The sequence below is a fragment of the Neopelma chrysocephalum genome, unplaced genomic scaffold (genome assembly GCF_003984885.1).
Source record: "Neopelma chrysocephalum unplaced genomic scaffold, ASM398488v2 Primary Assembly neopelma1_68, whole genome shotgun sequence".
NCBI lineage: Eukaryota > Metazoa > Chordata > Aves > Passeriformes > Pipridae > Neopelma > Neopelma chrysocephalum.
In genome coordinates this window covers 3,880,333-3,899,954 of record NW_020897727.1, presented here as the reverse complement: position 1 = coordinate 3,899,954, position 19,622 = coordinate 3,880,333, and the positions used below count along the sequence as shown (strand labels likewise).

General features: G+C 39.9%; 2 long non-coding RNA genes across 2 annotated transcripts in view; one reads left to right on the top strand and one right to left on the bottom strand.

Annotated features, from left to right (window-relative positions):
* Positions 1 to 17,976, bottom strand: part of LOC113968413 — a 36,220-nt gene extending 18,244 nt beyond the window's left edge. The window contains exons 1-4 of the long non-coding RNA XR_003534498.1: positions 14,243 to 17,976; positions 12,534 to 12,626; positions 6,476 to 6,962; positions 2,112 to 2,176 (exon numbers count right to left, since the gene is read on the bottom strand). This is a non-coding gene — a long non-coding RNA (uncharacterized LOC113968413). The remainder of the gene's footprint in view (positions 1 to 2,111; positions 2,177 to 6,475; positions 6,963 to 12,533; positions 12,627 to 14,242) is intronic.
* The window catches only part of LOC113968414, a 94,042-nt gene that overhangs the window by 61,339 nt on the left and 13,081 nt on the right, over positions 1 to 19,622 (top strand). The gene's annotated exons all lie outside the window — the stretch shown is intronic.

The following is a 19,622-nucleotide window of genomic DNA, read 5'->3' as shown; positions in this document are numbered from 1 at the left end:
ATTCCTTACAGAAGGGTTCTTTCTCTGAGTTGCACCTCGTTGTATTGTTAGTCTTGTGTTCTGTTCTCAAATGAATTTTCCTAAATAAACTCTCTCACTTTTGTAACCGTGGCACTTGCATTAGTTCACCCTCCAAAACCCATATTCCTTTGAGAGTGCCAGCCTCAGTCTGCTCTTTCAGTGGCACACAGGATCTCGATAATACGGGATTGTTGCAGCTATGTGAGTGAATATTGGTGCTCCCAGTATTCCATCAGTTCAAACTTTCATAGCTCTGTAAGGTACACAGAAACAATTTTCCAGCACGGTATTTTGGACACTCCATCATAAGGAGATATGTGCAATAGGAGTGGAAGTATTTACAAATATACCAGTGAGGTATATGCAATGCATTTGCAGCAAGAAAATCAGTAGGGAATGTTGTACAGCTTATTTTGTTTGAGGGAGATGGATGCAGTTCTGCTGATGGTCATTGAAACCCCTGGTGTCCTGTATTACATCTGTTGATATTTCCTTGTAGGTTTACTTAATGTTTGTTACAAATAAGAGAGTGAAGCACTTCTTTACTTGAACAGTGAGAGGCACGAGTGTAATTACCTAGAGACTCAGGGTCCTGAGCTGGTTCATTGGGCCTGGGGAGTTACTTACTGGATGTTTCTTGGATTCTTCAGAATAAATGGATATCCAGGTAGTGGGATAGGAAAGTCACCAGACTTAAGGATTCCCCTATGGACTAATTCCCATCCATCTTAAAAGGTAGCCAGAATGTACATAAGGCAGGCCACAGTTATTGGGAATAAATGTGTATGGCAAATAGGTCTGGTTGGATCTTTCAAGCTGAATTAACCTGCACTGTGGTTATGTATCCAGGAGGAAGTCTTCCTCCCTAGTTGAGATATTTCATCTCTGCTCATTAATAACCCACTGTCATACTGGGAAGAACTCTCCTTAAAGTAGAGTAAAAGGGAAAAATACTATTGTTAGATTCCTAAATTAATAAAGCTCTCACCTGATGTAAAGCAGCCCAACCATTTACTTACTGCATACTGCAGCATGTCCTCAACGGAGATGCACAATGGGAAAATCTATCTGTTTGCCTCAGCTGCACATCTGATAGCCCTTAGGCAGAAGACAGTTTTGAAAAGCATCTAACCAGGAGCTGCACACAGTGCCTGGTTCTTCAGGTACTGCAAGGTTCAGCAGCCAAGTTATAAAAGAATGCACAGCTCCTTTCCTCCTTGCCTCCGGCAACATCTGCTCATGTGACAAAGGGAAAGCTCAGTAGTTCTGCACTTCAAATACTAGTTTGATGTCTGACTTATTATCAAAGTGCTCAGTAACTCTGTGCTTTGCACTTACCCAACTGTTTTAATCTCTCACAGTGCAAGCAACTTGATAATGTAATAATCAAACAAAAGTTTGATGGAGGATGTAGCAAGCTCAACATATCCCTCCAATTCTTCTACTGAGGAGTGATGGATACTTCAAGAAGTGAAGAATTCCCCCAGTGGCTTCATTGTTTTCTAGGCATCTTTCTAGATGAACTTTTCCAATGGTAAAATCATTACAAAGTAGAAATGCAATCTCTCCAAGGGCTAACTAGGAAAGCCAGTCTAATATATGGTGCCATAATGCAATAATGAATCCCATAGGCAAACCAGGAATTTTTGTGAGGAGAAGAAATAGGGGAAATGTTACATTAGGAGAGTTAAGCCAAAGTGTTATTTTTAACCACCTTATAATTTGGGATGTTACAAACCAAGGTCTGTCCAAAAGCTAGAGCCTAAACTGTGAAATGAAAATCCTTGAACTCTTGAAATGTGAGCTCTCATCTATATTGTACTTTTCAAAATGAAATGGCAGTGCTGAAAACACTAGTATATCTCTGATCTTCGAATCTTGAACAGGATTCAAATTTTACCTCTCAATGGTAGCTGCAGCATGTTCTGCTTCTGTTCCTTCCAAGGTTATTGCAGGGTGCATAATTTCCCAGTTACATGGTGAAAGAGGCTGGGGGTATTTTATGGCTCCATCAGAAGAAAGTCCCTTCCCAGTCAAACTGAAGCTACATCAGGCCCTCTGATGAGCAACAAAATAATGCTTAAACTTACCTTGCCAGAAGAAAGTAGACAGAATTCAGGCTGGTATCATCCCCTCTGAGATGGCTTATCAGGAACTTTTATATGCAAAAATATAAAAAATTCCAGACCATCAGAAAAAAAAACTTAAAGCTTGCTACTGGGGGAGAAAATGAGTGAGAAAAAACAAATCTTAGTCTAAAAAGCAAATTTCATTTCCAGCATGACAGAGAGGAAATAGTTATCCAAATTATAGATTTACAGAGAGAGTTCAGCCAACAGAAGGTGTTGAAAATGAGAGACACTTGAAAGAAATATTATTTCCTTTCATCTTTCTTAGGAAAAAAACCAATTGCAATCAATTATGTTGTAATTATAATATTGGCTTAAAACTATTTGTAAGATTACTTTGCATTTAATAACAGAGCTCACACTAATTGAAGATAAAAGCTCAGTTTGCCTACTTTGGAAAATAAAACTTAAGAATTGCCTTATTCAAGTTGGAGTGAACCCAGTAGTCATATGTGTAACAACCCATAGGGATAGTTCAGGGCAATGGATTTATCTTCTACTTTTCTTTTTGTCTTTGTAATCAAATTGATATGGACAAATCCATTTTCAATTTATTATTAATTGACTCCTTGTAAATACTAAAATTTTTGGCAGTCTGAGATCAGAGCATTTCTACTGTCCTCACAAAAGAGATTATAACAGGATTCAGTGCCCTGCAATAAATCTAAAGCCAAGTCAACACAACTGTACTTGGCAACTGTACCAAACTACTTCCCAGCACAACAGAAAACTGAGAAAATCCCACTGTTACTAAAATTATACTAGATGAACATCAGGGCTCAAGTCCTTGAATGGAACGTACATAGTGTAAAAGAGTTTCTCTTTTCAGAAGATTTGATAAAAATGATGTGTTTTCCCTAAAAAAATTAAATCTGGTTTTAATCCAAGAATTATAAATTACACAAATTTAAGGGTCACTGAAAGAAAAAAGAGAACTGGAGAATGTACAAATCAGAAATTACTGTAACTTTGTTACTAGACCATAACCACTCACAAAAAGCCTTTTGGGGGAATGTCTGAGTTGCTTGTACCACCTCAAAGCAGGTGATGAGACAAGGAAGAACTAAAGGTGTTTGTTAGTGAGCCATTGTGTTACCTACAAGCTCACAAGAGTCAGCCCACCTTCCTTCAGCATCCTTTGAGGCAGTAAAGTAGTAATGTGCCCCTGGTGTATCCACTGACCCACCAGGTGACTGAATGGGCCTTAAAGCTCTCTTTTAAATCTTGTTCAAGTTGCTATTATTTCCTTCCTTTTTATGCAATAAATGCTACACTGCTAGGAACCTGATGTGTCCCCTTCTGGTATTGCAGCAGTCATTACTAGGAAAGAGCATATTTTTTGATAGATAGATAACATTATATATTATTGTTTATAAATTTATTACAATTGTATTATTTGTTTTTATAAGCTATATATTTATATGCATATTTTATATATTTATCTTTTATATGTGTATTCCTACATTACTTACGTTATTTATCTAATGGTCTTTTTCTTATGTTTGTATTATATAACTTGCTTTATATAGTAGGTAAATATTATATATGTTTCAAGTTATATTATGTATCAAGTTATGTGTTTATTTCTTTATATTTTTATTCAGTTTGTATACATACAAAATGACAACATGAAGGCTTAGGCCCTTCCCACCTATTTGGATGGGTGGGAAGAGGAGGATAGGTGTTGGGAATTCTTTTTTTTTTTTTTAATTGAGTCAGTAATAGCTGATGCTGCTGTGTCCCAGGCTAAGGCTGTCAGGGATCTGGAGCAAAAGGTTTCACACTGCAAGCAATGCAGCAGCAGCAGCCACCTCTGAGCAGCAAGCTCGTGCTGCTCTCACAGGTGGGTGGGTGATGCTGGGGGTGTTTGGGTGGTTAAGCACAGCTTGGCCTTGCCCTGGTGCTGCAGGTGGGAGCACAGTAACCCCAGGTGAGTGACCTGTGACAGCAGCCAGCCAGTCCCTGCCCAGGGATGCCGGCTCTGCCCCAAGGGATGGCTCTGCCCCTGCTCTCTGCAGGGGGACCAGCCCTGCCCCAGCAGGGCAGCCCACACCCGGCACTTCACTTGCCCAGCGCAGGGCACGGCTAATAAGGAGCAGGCTTTTGATGTTGCAAAATTCTCCATCTGTTCCCAGGATTTCTAATTACATGCAGCTCGCTGTGCACCTCCAATGAGCCATAATTGGTAGGCGTTTGCCTCATTAATCATTCAGGTGCTGAGCTGCTCCGTGCACAACCGCAGCAGTTATGGCCAAGTGCACGCAGCCGTGCCGGGGTTTGTGTCCTGGACCATTGCAATTTTTGGAATTGTGGTGGATTCCGAGGACATTTGCAATTACTGTAGCTCAGGGGCCTTTTAATATCCTGAAATGCCACAAGATGGCACTGACTGATTCCGAGGCCCCTCTGCCCGGCTGTCCCGCTGCCCGGGCAGTGGCTTTGCCATGGCCACAGGTGCACTTTGGGCTACTCAGGGCATTTTTTACGAACTAGCTGGTGGCCAACAGCACTCAGCTTTTCATGGTTTGTTTTGATCTGGTTTGTTTTAAGATGTGGCTATGAAATGCTACGACTCTGTGACAATGACATGGAGCTTTAGGATTTAGACAGATTTGATTTTCCTATGTTATATGCAAAGGCTGTTTATTTGTTAAAGGCCTGAGCCAAACCATACAAACAGAATATGAAGCCCAGGCTGCACAAGTCCACCAAGAGCTGACATTTGTTATTTGTTGCTAAATTGAGTGAGTTCTTACCAAAAGTAGAAACCAGCAGTCATGGGACACTCACAAGAGTAAGTTCCTCTCCTCAGCTGAAGCATTTACTGAAGCAGTACTCGTAACTCTGCAACTTCATGATGTGCTGCTGTGGTTGCTTCTTTCTGGAGCCTCTTCCTGCCATCACGCTGATGAGTCCAACACAGCTGCTCATTTTGCAATGTTTCTTAAGCCCCTCCTGTACTTTAGCATTAGACACTCATCTCTAGACTTGTCAGCTATCCCCAGCTGGTTCATAAAGTCCCTTGCTACGTTGCTATCATAGTAAGGTATCGTTCACTACTTTTGCCCAAACCGTGCCTTTCAGGCTGGCTGTAGCATCCTGAATGCTGCTGCAGTGGCTCATCTGACTGATGAGTAGCAATAACTGCTTTTGAGACCCTTTGTTGTGACGGTGGTTCTGAGTTTCACCCATGTATAATGAATAGCCTAACAAACATGATGTATTATTTCATTCCTTTATTAAGTCATTTATTACACTGCAAGTTCTTTAACTGCATCAGAAAAGTTTCTGGATAAAAATAATTTAATGTCATGGTGTAACATTAGGCTGCTTTTCAGTAAATCCATACATCGCAGAACCTGCCCAACACTAAAACAATAATTTTTTTCAAGAAACTTCTAGTCAAAATTCTTATTTTGCCTGGAAATTGAGTTCGTTTTGGTTACCGAAAGGGAAAAAATTCTCTTTTAAATACCCTTCTCACCTATGAGAACATACACATTGGCCACATGCTGAAATACTAAAAAAACTGTCTTTCTTTAAAAAACACGATGAATCCCACATTTTTTCTGGGTTTGAATCCAACTCTTAGTCAAAAGAAAATATAGAAATAAAAAACACCGACAGTACAAACAGAGAACAGATGTTTACATTTAAACATATGCCATTCAGCAGTTAAAAAAATGATTCAGACACCAACATATCAAAGGCATATTACTGGCATATGGTGTCTGACATGCTTCTGCAAATGAATACATACACTGGCTTTGATGACAACCATGCAAATTGTATCTTTCCACATGAACAGTTTATCAGGGAACAGTCAGATTTGTGCCTGTACATGAACACGTATTTTGGATTTCTTCTGGACGACACACCATGTTGTAACCATACAGTATGTCAAATCAGGAGAATGTGTGTCAAATCATCCTCCCTCTTGTTTCCTTTGAGACCCAGGGTAAGACTTTAAAGCATGTGAGACCCAGCAAGCAGGTCTGCTTGGCAACAAGGGCCATCTGGCAGCTGTGCTGCACAGGACTGCATTACAGCTCCAGGAAACACCCCTCCTTCTGGGACAACGACCTTGTCTCCAAAAGAAGGGCCAGGGCAGAGAACCCTCTAAAACAGCCGGACAACACAGTGGCAAGTTTCAGCCAGCCACATCAGGTTGGTTTTTTGCCCTCTGCACTGTAGGTTTGCCCTGGTTCCTTCAGTCCCTCAGCACCACCGAGAGTACAAAACCCAAGCAGAGTCTCCCATCAGTTGTCACAACACAGTCCTCATTTGGTGCATTTGCTAAAACCATTCCACACCAGATTACTCACCTCGCAACGGGACCCAGGAACAGCAGAGCACACAACCACTGCTGCTGCTGAGCTGCTCTCCCAGAGGCAGGCAAGCACAGTGAATTGGACACAATGCACTACTCCCAGTGCTCTTCTCAAATCTGACAGCTTGATCTCCTTGGCATATGGTTGGCGGTTCCAGCACGTGGGAGGTGACCATTTCACCATAGGAGAAATAAGTGTTAAAGCTTATTAATATTGTGGGGAATAGTCAGCCTAATATGAGGTTACACGTCAAGGTATTGTCTAGACTTCAGCGTGTTTCAGGGGGAAAAGCATCATTGCAGGTGCTGGAAGAGCTATGCTGGCCAAGATTTGAGGTACCAACTTGCAGATTCTGGAGGGCCTCTAGGATCGGATATAGGGTTAAGGGAACTTTTAAGATTTCAGCTTTAGAGCACAATACCTCAATTTTGCCTGCGTTCCTTTCTAGAAGTTGTGAGGACGTAATTGTTCAGCTCAGAGCCTGTGAAAGCAAGAATAAAATAAGCAAAGGTCATACTGAAGTTTACACAAATAGCAGCTGAGGAAGGTCAGGCTGTTGAGAGAGAGACTTTACTGTGCCTGTATACGTAAATAAACAAGGAAAAAAAAAACAAAAGCCCACTTACTTAAAAAAGCTAAGTTAACCCTATAGTCCTCATTCCCCCAAAACAGTTCCAGCTCCAACCCTGATTTTGAGTTCAGGGACACCACCTGATTCGTGGGTCCTAAATACATATCTTTCTCTATTAAATAACTAACATATTTCTACATCAGAATATCCTTGAGCCTAGCAGTTGATTCATCATTTTAAACAATCACAATTCAACCAGGGAGAGTTTCCCATGAATGCGCTAAATCAGGAGAAATGCCAAAGTGTTATTCCTTCTCTGGCTACATTTAGAGCCTAACGGGGTGCACATGCTGGTCCCACTGATGCCTGGGCAAGGCTTTCAGCTCATAGCTGGCTCACATCCTGTCACTTCAGAGCACAGAGAGCAAGCTGTCCTCCCTCCCTGGGGACAAGAGTACATCTGTTCCTCAGGCCAAGGTGCTGAAGACAGGCAGCAGCTAACCAGTGTTCAGCATAAAACTGCCAAGCAACTCAGGCTAGCCTCAAGTTGCAGGTTTGATTGCAAGAGCTCTGCCCTGACGTTTTCTGTACTTCTGGTCCCAAGCTTACTGCCCTTAAATAAAAATACTGTTAGTGTTTACAGAATTTCCAGTTTATTCTATCAGCCTCTCTCGCGTGTTCTCTGTGGTATAGAAAAGGGGGGAAAAAATAGCCATATATTGTCTTCTAGTCACTAGTTGGTCCTCCTTTAAGGACCTTGTAAGACATTTTTTGTGTATTGTTTCCCTGCATATGTGGGCAGCTTTACTACTTCATCCCCCTCAGGACCACTTAACAACATCAGCAAAGCAATTAAGTGTAGTTTTCAGGAAAATGCCAGAGGCATTACACTGTCTGGATGGGAGTCTCAACCCAATTATTTTCAGCTAGTTGTGAACTGTGGAAAGTGGACTTTACTTCATTATAACTTCAGTTCCCACTGATTAAAAGTCTAGTGTGTAACAGACGGTAAGGAAAAATGAAACAATTAAACTTTCCATCAATAAAATTGCTGCATATTCTTCTACATAGGGGTTTACTTCTCTCCAGAGAAGTGATTAAAATGAACTGATTGAACTATAATTTGATTGACTGAAGAGCTGCAATCTATTGCACTAAAGCTTAAATTCCATCTTATTGCTCTATTTAACTCTGAATATAAAAAATTACTGGCGGTCTTGCAAACCCCTTATGCAGTCATCCAGCTGAAATTTCTTGCTGCTCACAGGCTGCAGCAGGTTCTGTTCTTTCACTGCTGTGTCTGCGTGATTCACAATGGATTGACGTTGAAAAAGACACAATGATACCTAAGAAATTACATTAATACAGCCACAGAAAAAATAGAAAAGGCCTGTTATATTATTAGGTATCTTCCACCTATTACATAATCATCTGGGACTTCAAAACACAACCACAGATAAAGTTAACCCAAGAGACTGGAGGGAATAATTGACAGGTTATATACAGTTGTTACAGCAAAAATTAGCATATCCTCCTGACAGAAAATGCAGCTGTGTTGCACCTTCGTACTGCAGAGCTGTCTTCAGGAAGGTGTGAGGCTGCCAGATGCACAGGTTTGTAGGTATGCATGTGTATGTACGACTCTTTCCTTCGAGGAGAGACCAGGGGTGCACGTTGGATCTGGTCTTGAGTTTAAGTTGTGCTTAAATCATAACCAGGATGCCTGGGTTCCAGTGCAAAGACTGTTTCTTTGGACTAAGGACAAGTTTTTATGGTTTGCTTAGACTAGAAGGGCTTCATCTCCACAGATGAAGAAGCGTGCTGTCAGGGACTCCTATTGCACAGTGAGGTCTAACAAACACCAGTTAAGAAACAACGAGCTGCTGGCTTCTGTCAATTGGCTGCTATGATGTTTTGATACAGGAAACACCAAGAATATCAATGCCCCTCTGAAAATTTAATCGAAACGCCATTCCTATCTCTCTGTTGTATGACACCTGTCTTCTCTATTCTTACCTTTTTATTTGAAACAAAGCACAGTATTTGACTTACAGCTGCACCACAGTAGTATTGAGTAAGAATATAATATAGTATTAAGTCACAGCAATAACACCTTATATTGGTAATTAAATGCGTCAGGCTGGGTAGGATGTGTGGTTAAAGATGGACAACATCTGGGTTAAATACTTAATGCACTTCCTCTAACAGGCAGCTCAAACTCCAAATGAATTCAATACGTTTTCCCACTAACATCACCAAGAATCAGGGCACGTACTCCTTGATACTATTTACTACTGAGCTCAGTTTGCTGTGGAGCTTTGCACTTCTGGCTGTGACTGATCTACGAGGCAGCTTCAGAGCTGATCAGGCCATGTACGTGATTTGTGCCAGCTTCAGCCCTTGCACACTGCCCATCTCAGTTTTACAGGGATGTCAGACCACAGGCAAGGTCTACTAATCCACTAAGTTCATTGGCCTTATTGTTTATACATAGGGCATACCACAACTCTTCCTGTTTGTTAGCCAAAAGCTACCAGAACTGTAGGGGAGTCACTGAGGAAGTATCGATCCGAAAAAATGCTGCCTCCACCTAATTTAGAAGGAACACCTTTGACAAATTATATTTGGCACTTAATGATTGTCTTGCATTATTGGCCTTTTCTTTTGTTTCCTCTTTCGATTCCTAATTACTATCCATGTTATCCTCTACTCCTCCTCACCATAGGTAACTCTGAATAAAGCTGTGCAGCAACAGTAACAGGAGCCTTTTAAAGGGAGACAATAAGGCAAATACAGAACCAAAAATTTGTATATGTCTCTGTAGGGTGTAGAATGTTTGCTACGTTCCCTGAGCCCAGCTTTACACACACCAGTGTAGCTTAAATGCCTACTTAATGCTTTTTAGTCTTTAATTTCTTACAAAAACAGATAAATTCAATTATAGCTCCTTTGTATAAAAGCTGCAGAAGAAGGTGCTGTGTAATTAATATCTTGCTTTCTTGCAGGACGAGAAAATGGCAAAAAAAGGAGCCCCGAGTATGAAACTAGCCTTGAGACTTCTCTAATTCCTAAATGGGAATGGCTGTTTGTCTTGCTGACACGAGTCGTAAGAAATCTGGGGAGAGTGCAAACAACATCAAGAGCAGGGCAGGACCTTCTTCTGAGCCCAGCCTGTGTTGGGACATGAAGGAGGAGGCACAGACATCTCTGGTGACCCAAGGAATTGCTTAATGTGGTTCCCTAGAGAAGTGTCAGCAAGTGCATGGACAAGAACTGGCCAACAGTTCCAACAGACCCTGCTGGCCTGGCACACCAGGGGAAAAGTGAAGAATGATTCAAGCTGGATCTGTTTTCCATACCCGTTGGCCTCCTAGCAGATGCACAGGAATAACCATTCATAACTACCGGAAAGAATATGATTTTGCTATAGATGCTGTAAATCACACATGTGACTTCTCTGTCTTTATTCTGTTATGGACAGGCAATAGAATTTTCTGTGTTTTAACAACAATTAAATTAATTTAATTTAAATTGTTAAATTAAATTAATTTAACAAAAATCTCCAATTACAAAAATACAGAAAAATGTATTCATCAGCAGATTTATATTTGGAAAAGTACAGCATTTTAATTACATAGATACCGTAACTCCCCACTTTTATGGAAATGTGATTACTGCAATTTCTTCATTAGGTAATAGTTTCACTATTTAAGAAAACATTATTTAAAAGACATGGTGTTATCTATTTATTCCACACTGTTAAAACCCCAGTAAAATGTAGGCAAACACTTGAATACTTTCCTCCTAGCAACCAAGGTCTCTCACATCAGAAAAGCAGCATATTTGTCTTTTTTCTGTACCTTATATTAAGCCAAATTTCTAGTTTGCGACCCTTTGGCCATTCAATATCATCAAGTTCCTGGAATACAATTTTAGGCAAAAGCCTAAACCAGTGACTAAATCATCTCTTTGTTCATTTTCTAAAACAATTTAATTTTTTTTTTTCAAAAACACCACACAAGTAACAAGAGTGCTCTCAGCTTTAACGTTACAGGAAAACCATCTACCAAACTACCCAAAATGACTTTGGAACAAAATTCCACATTGGATACATCCAAATCCCTATGTGAATGCCTCTGTCAGCACTACTTGCATGTAATAAGGCCAGATTTTCAGACTTTTGCATGTTCCTCACTTCCACTGGCAGAAATTCACTAAATTAATTTTTGGCAAAATTAATTTTAAGCTTCTTTACATTTACTAACCTGCTGTGTGACTTAACTCTTCAAATTACAGCAGCATTTCACAAAGTGCTGTGTTTCTGCAATTCCCACTACAGTGAGTATAAAACACAGGTACTGAGTACTCTGTTGGGATTTAGCTCTGTCTTTCAAGGCTGTGATAACGGTGCTGTTTTTGCTGAAGAAATTAAGGTTTCGGATCTCTTAAGGTCTTTGTAGAATCTGGGATCCAAAAAACCCCAAACAAACCAGAAAATATACTATCAGAATCCTTTCATTCTTTCCATCCTTCTTTCCTTACATAAAGGTAGGTCCTCCTTCCTTTCTTTTCTTATCTAAGGGAGATCTGTGGTCTCCTTGCTAACTCTTCAAGAAAAACGGAGGAGCAACAGGGAAATTTGTCTTCCATGGAAAAGATGAAAGATACAGCTAAGTGAGAGGATGTGTCCGACATGGTGTGGTCAAAGAGACAGCTCCCCCTGACTTTTCCCAGAAGAGTTCACAGAAAAGTGTCCAGAAAAGTCCCTGTTCTCTCCAGCAGCTCTGCGAACAGCAGGATATACTGCAGCACTCTGGGCTGCTGCTGCCGTGTCATTTCAGTGCCTTCGAGGTCAGCTGAGCGCATTAAATTAACACTGTTCCCAGGCAAAGCAAAATGTCTGGGAACAGGATGGTGTAGCATAATAATGGGAAATGAGGGGCAGAAACACACCTACAATGCTAAAGGATCGGAAGGAGTGGGGGACATTGATGTGAACCTGACTTATGTGACTCAGTGCCAAATGTATGTTATCACACCGATCTCCCAGCAGATTATGTGTCTCTTCACCCCCACTTAACATTTTCATAGCTTATTTCAGTATTTTTGCATTTGTTTCACCCATAATAATTTATTTATGAGCTTAGGATTATTAACAATTTGAGGCTTCATTATAAACCATCCTGGGGGAATCTCACCTGACTCATCCCATTATATTATTATTCCCAAATATCTAATTTATATTTAATAAGACATCAATTGAACATCAATAAAATAATAATGAATTAATAACATATAGCTTCCTAGAAATACCAGTAGTTTAAGTATGTATGCAAAAGGCAGTGCACAGTCTGTGGGTCAGCTATCAAATCTCTCTGAGACTATTTCTCAGAACCATTTAGTATTTAGAATATGATAATAAGCAAAAAAAATATTTAATTGCTTCAAATAATTCTTGTGATAATTGTGACCCATACCAACCTGTGAACCTGAGCTGGGAAGTAACCAAGAGTCCCATGTATGAAAGCCATCTTCAAACACTGTATTGCCTTAGGGGCTCCATGTTCCCACAAACTGAAATGGCAAAAGAATTTTAGTTTGGGTAAATATTTTACTTTAACATGACCTCTTAAACTGAAATGATGTATTTTTCTACACAGAAAATCAAAATAAATCTTTTTTCTTTTTAAACTGACTTAAATGTCTGCCTATGGACACTAACATAGCATAGTTCAACATTGCTGGTCTGGTGTTCTGTTTTAACAAAATACCAACCCAAAGGACAAGCTTTGGCAAATACTTCTATGCAGACAGAAATGGCATTATTTCACTCTGGGGAATTTCAGTAAAGGCCCTACTCCTACCCCACCCTATGGCTCCACAGCAATGATTATCACTAATTAGTGATAAATTCCTCATGAGGGGAAGAAGAGGGGCAGGCACTGATCTCTTCCCTGTGGGGACCAGTGACAGGGCCCAAGGGAATGGCCTGAAGTTGTGTCAGAGGTGGTTTAGGTCGGATGTTAGAAAAAGGTTTTCCACCCTCAGGGTGGCTGGGCACTGAACAGGCTCCCCAGGGAAGCAGTCACAGCACCAAGGCTGACAGAGCTCAAGGAGTGTTTGGATGATACTCTCAGGCACAGGTTGTGACTCTTTGGGATGGTCCTGTGCGGGGCCAGGAGTTGGAGTCAGTGATCCTTGTGGGTCCCTTCCAACTCAGCATATTCTGTGATTCTGTGAATATTCACTGACTCTCTTTTCCTTTTCATCCACAGCACATTTGTCATTTTTTTAACTGCTCAGGTCCACTCTTTGGCTATCTGCATTACACAAGAGAGGATTATAAGGCCAACTGTCCTCAGGCATGCAACATGGGTTCAAAATTACAATCCCATTTGAAACCTCAATGCCACTTGGGATGTTTACAAGTCCACTGAGAAGTGCTATTCAAACATAGAGAGGCTCCAGTTTAACATTTAAAATTTGTTAAGCTCTAAAAGGGCCATCAGACACTCTGGTCTGATCTCCTACAAGAGATTTTTACTCTGTTACTTCTATACCGATCCCCATAACACCTATTTGATTAAAACATATCTTCCTGAAATACTTCCAAATTTATTCTGTAAATGGAAAATACATCGTCTCAGCATTTATTACCCCACACTTAAAAGCATGACTTCTTCTCAGCTGAACTTGTCAGGCTGTCACTCCCACCCACTGACTTGTAGTTCCCTCTACACAGTGCTTTGGCAGCCCATATTTTGTTCCCATGAGGGTGCTGGTAACACCACAACCTCCATGTGCTGGACTCATCAAAGGCACGAGCAATTCTACCACTCAGAAAGACACAAGCAATTGCATGCTTATGGTCACATCCTTGGCAAGTCTTTTTACCATGAAGGATTCATCAAAGTTCAGAATGGAGGATATGTCCTATGTTCTTCCTGAGCAGACTCAAATACATTCCATTTTGGGACACACTCATAGGGAAATGATAACTAGTTTAACACAAAGAGCACCTGCCCACACCTCTGAGGGGTGGTTCTAATTTTTGGGCAACCCGCTTACCAGATTTTCTAATTCCTGACATGCAACCACAGTCAAATTTGGAAAGAAAAATGCCACTCACCTCTCTTTTTAAAAAACTTCCACTATGGACTAGTTTCATTGCTCTCATTTAAACTACTCACTGACTTGAAGAGATCAAATTGAAGAGATTCTTTTAATGAGTAAGAAACAATAAAGTCTTCTGTTTCTGGGTATTCTTTGCAATGGATCCTGTGATATCAAGATAAATAATGTACACCAACTCACCTTTAGTGAGCACACAAACAGGCATCCAGAGTGACAGCTATCAGTTTGTCTCCAGTGAGAGTTATAACCTCTTCTGTAAACATGATGCTGAATAACGATCAGTCTCTTATTCCTTGCTTCTCTCTAGTGTGACAGACCCTTAATTATGGCTATTAGGTTAGTAATTGCTTCAGAGAAATCTACATGGCTAAAGCTGTGATCTCCTCTGGACATCAAAGACAGTATTAAAACCCAGCTTAGGAAACTCCTCAGAAACATCTGCTGATGTTCAGCCCAACTAAGGAATGCTCTACTCTGTACAGAAAGCACATACCTTCAGCTCACTGTCTCCTACTCCTGGATGATAAGGCAGCCTGCAAAAATTGATACATCATTGTAAAGGGAAAGATTTATACCTGAAAGCACTGATAGAAAACTCCACCTCTCATTAAGCTCTGAAAAACTACTAGAGATTTTGGTTATCTTACCCAGACCTCTAGATCCTGCAGAGTTCACCCATCTTTAATAAGTCCCTGACTGATGTATTTGCAACACAACAATGCAAAAGCAGTATTACAAATTACGGCTGTGTAACAGAAAATTGAACTAGAAACCACCCACTAAGGCACTGTAACACCAGCATCTGTCACTGCACCATAAGCAGAGCTGTAACATTTTAATTCTTTATGTGTAGCACTTATAAGCACCCTTCAGATATAAACAAGCTTCTACAGTCGATTGTAGAAAGATCTCAATGCAAGTACCCCAGGGAGGGAACAACAGGGCAGAATCAAGATTCAGGTTTGCACCAAACAATAAATAATTCATAAACCCTTTACATGTAATTCTTACATAGTAATTACTAGAAAATTAATGTAACTGCCTCTCAAGAGAATTGCTAGAAAACACTGTTATCTTCTGCAGGTATGTACATGCAAGCTAAAGCTAAATCTATATAAGAGGTGATGACCATCTTATGATGACTTATTTGGCTTCAACTTGTTTTGGAATATGTAGCGACCTATTGATAGACAACTTCTTACAACACTGTCTATGGGGAAAGTAATGCCTGGCAAATTATCCATTCTTAAAAAAGCTCTGTGCTTCTAAGTATTACTGTTGATGCTGCTCTTGATTTAGATTCAGCTGATTTTTGCCTAGGCTCAGCACTGTGCCTCATCCATGTTTCTCCAGCTCCCTCAGGATTTGGAAATACAAATTTCTACTTGATGAGCCTATTAAAAAATTAAGAAATGCATATGCAGCACTGCCCTTGTCTGTCCATGGAAATAACACTGGTTCAGGATGCTAGGAAGGCATATGTGTGTACTAAAAGCATAGATTCCAAGATGAACACTGTATTATCCCCAAGCAAGTTATACTGTCCTAAAAGAATACTGCCAAGGTGTACTACCACACTCAAGTAAGCCTGTATGTGCCATGCAGGAAAAGAATATTCAGATGAACCACACCTGTAAAGGTAAGTTTCTTCAGAACTTCACAGCCACGTGGTGAGGATGCAAAAATCAGTAGATTTGAAACACCTCTCTGCCTGTTCCATACCTGTACAATAATCATTATTTTAGATGATTCTAAAGGATGACTGCATTTCCTGCAGAGTTCATGTCACACTCACTCATCAAGAGCTGCTGTAAGCAATTGTGATATACAAAGACATGTATAACCTTAGCAGCAGTAACATTTCTGTGTGAATGCTTCCCTTTCCAAATATCTTTTAACCAACACCACATCTGCTGCTCCATAAGCCACGATCCTCAGCTATGGGAGCTTAGCAGCTTTCCACTCATTTAATTATCTGTAGGGATTGCTAAAGACCAGGTCTCACGTAATTCTGAGTTCAAGAAAGTGTTCTGAAAAAGGACATTCAAACTATTTATGATCCTTGTAGCAGTTTAAATCCTGTATAGTATTTTTGATAAAGTTTTTTTACTTCAAAAATCCACGACCTAAATGAAGGTCTGATAAAACCCCTCTGATTTGCCACGAAAAATCGATCTTCTGCTGCCCAATTCCATTCTTAATGAAAGAGACAATTTAGAAACCTACAGGAACATGCTTTATTGATTCATTCACAAGTCACTAAAGCCTGTGCCTGTGTTCCCTCCAATAAGACTAACCACATAGTGCTTCTCATGCACTGAATTGCAGGAAAAGACAATGACCCCAGATCTGTTCTGCTGGAAGGCCAGTGAGACTAAATACGCCCAATAAATGTAAACACAGTGCACCACTAAGTTAATGATAAAGGTGTGTAGGAGACAAAGAGACTTGTATTTCCTCTTTATTATCCCCTCACTTGAGCCTCTGCCTTCTTTGTAATCTATTTACCCAGGACAGTTGTGCCCAGATGCACACCTGTTTTTTTATGGAGGTACCTGTTTTTCTCAATTTTGTGGATGGGTTAAACAAACCAGGAGGAGGCCAACCTACATGTGTGAGGTCACACAGTGAACTGTAATCTGAACTGCAGCAGATGCCTGAATTCATTCAGGTTCAAGACCTAATTTGGCATAAACCTGCAGTGTAGCTGCACTGCACTGTATCTTTTATAAATATGTCTTTCAATAATCTCCCACTCTTCTTATGAAAGCAATAAAAGACAGTAAGAACAGCAGAGCCTATACTGGGCAAGCTTTCCTATTTAATTCCACTAATGCATTTCAGCTGTGACCTGTAGTAATTTGGGTAATCTAGTACAGCTGAATGCCCTGTAAGAATTTGGGATGATACACTGTCTACAAGCAAGATACAAGGAAGTACAAGAGAGCAGCTGGATACCAAGAGTCATCTAGAAATCAGAAAAAAAAATGAACTTAAAAAATAGAGGTTAGAAAATACAGGAAAACACATTATCAAGAAAATATGTTTTAGATAGTCCTATAGGTACTTTCAAGTACCACCAATTCAACATTCACGTCCAATTCAAAACATTACATCTGCTTGTCCTGCTTAAGGAAATATGCTACACTTAGATTTAGTATCAGGTTTTATGGTAACTACGGTTACTACAATTATTCCAGTAGAGATACCTCGAAGTATGGCATGATTTCAGGTTCACCCAGGTTTTGCCAGAAACCCAAAGTCTTCTTCCTTCTACCTTATGACAGAGTAGATTTTAGGGAGCCCATTTCTTTTATATCACTCTAATATTCTTCTCCCTTTACATATGCTTTTGGTAAGTGTGCACAGACCCAGTAAATAACACTCTTCACTGCAAAACTTGTCTGTTCACTTCATGATTTAGTGGTTTTAGTACAATTCTATGTAGAGAATGACTTCAGAAAGCAGCCTCTGCTCTCAGGTAGCTGCTACTTGGATAAATAAGGTAACAAGTAATTTAGTGGTGTATAGAGGAATTAAAATATTTTGTTATGCTCTTTAATATTTCCCCTAATTCTAAAATCAGACAAAACCCCAGCATAAAAATCACTTTTCCTTTAGAATTGTCTCTCAGCAGGGTAGTGTGCACAAGTTATCGCTTTGTGCCATACTGTATGTTCAAAGCCATCAGTACTCAATGTGCTAAGAAGTGACACTGAATCCCACAATCAGAAATAAAACCGAAAGTTTCAAAAAGATTTCAGAATTTAGATGCATATAAATAGCTGCTTTGAAGATGGAAAGCATTTTACAGATTTACATTTTGGTCTGTTTTGAACGGATAAACAGACAAAAATATGTTTTTAAAAGGAGCAATATGATTTCCAGTTTAACACTTTCCAGAATTAGATTGTAAGAAATACTGGGAGTGACAGAAAGAATAATTTATATTCACTGTACAGAAAGCTTGTTTTGCTTCTGCTTATTATTTGAGCTTCTGAAAAGCATCTCATTTTATAACCTTAACAACTATTAATGTAAGCCACAAGCTTGCTGCAAATGTACATTCCCACTATCACCTTTCCCAGCTAAAAGGATCCAAAATAATCAGAGTGCTATCATTGTTGGGTCCAGAGATTCAGAAGATTTATCAAAGGTTTCCTCTTCTTTTGAAACACACAAGTAGTGTTGCCAAAGATTTCATACACACTTAGAATTAAAAATGTTGGGAAAAGGGCCCTGAAAGGAAAATTAATTGGAAAGATTCATTCTCTAACACTGCTTCCTGTCACTTCACTCTTAATGACTGAAATGTTTTTATAGTTTTCTGTGTTCTCCCTTAGTGCTGTATAATTTGATTTCCAAATCCCCTGAGAGCTCTGTGACAAACCTCCAGGGTGTTTCCAGGATGTAAAGGTCAGAGCTGAAGACAATGGGGATGGAGTGTGCAGAACACAAGTCTCAGAGTCTCTTGCTTCAAATCCGTCACTGACAGAGAAACCAGGGTCAGTAAAGCACAAAGGGGAGTCTCTTACAGGAAAATCTTAAAGGAACCTCTTGAAGAAGTTAAGAGTAGCTGCCAGCAGAATCCAAGTGACATTCCTTAAATCACAGGAAGACAGCTTTCCCAGAGATCTTCTCCATGGAAATCAAGCAGGCTTCCAAATTTCTTGAATAAAAATCACTTGGAAGCCCAAACTGTGCCTTGCACACTTGTCTCAAGTATAATGCTGGGAATTTCAGGAAATCCTCCTGCGCTATATTCCTGGACTTCTTCCCTCCCCATGCTCCAAAGAAGCCTTTTCCCAGTCAGCTCCTTCACTGCCCTCACAGCAGCCTCCAATTTCTGACAAGATATTGCTGTTTTGGGCTAGATATCATATGACCTTCCCTATGCTGGCTCCATTACTGTTAAATTAGTGCCAGCCAATCTCTATCTTAAGGTTCCCTAACAACCTTATTTTCTTTTTTATTAGTTAATTAACATAATCACTTCCTAAGAACAACTGCAATGCTAGTTAGTGGAACAGGTGCTGTAACTAGTAAAAAGTCTATAAAGAGAAAAATCAATATCCCACCAGATGTATGTAAAGGATGTACCTTCCAACATCACAAATTCTCTTTTGGGGACCTGAAAATATTCTTTGCTGCTTTAGCATGATGTGCCTCAGTTTTAACTCATTTTTTATTCTTTGTTTAATCAAGTTCTTCTGTAGTATAAACATGAACATCATTATGCTAATTTCTGCACTAGACATGCAAATATATAAACATTTGCGTGCCAAATTATTAAGGTTCTGTCTATAATGTTATGCCCCTATTTACTATCTATATTTTATGTCTTATGGATTTCTAAACATTTAAATTTATATCAGTGCTGTCACATATCTGCAAGCAGAGACAGTTTTATGAGCACTAAAAAAGCTGCAACACACA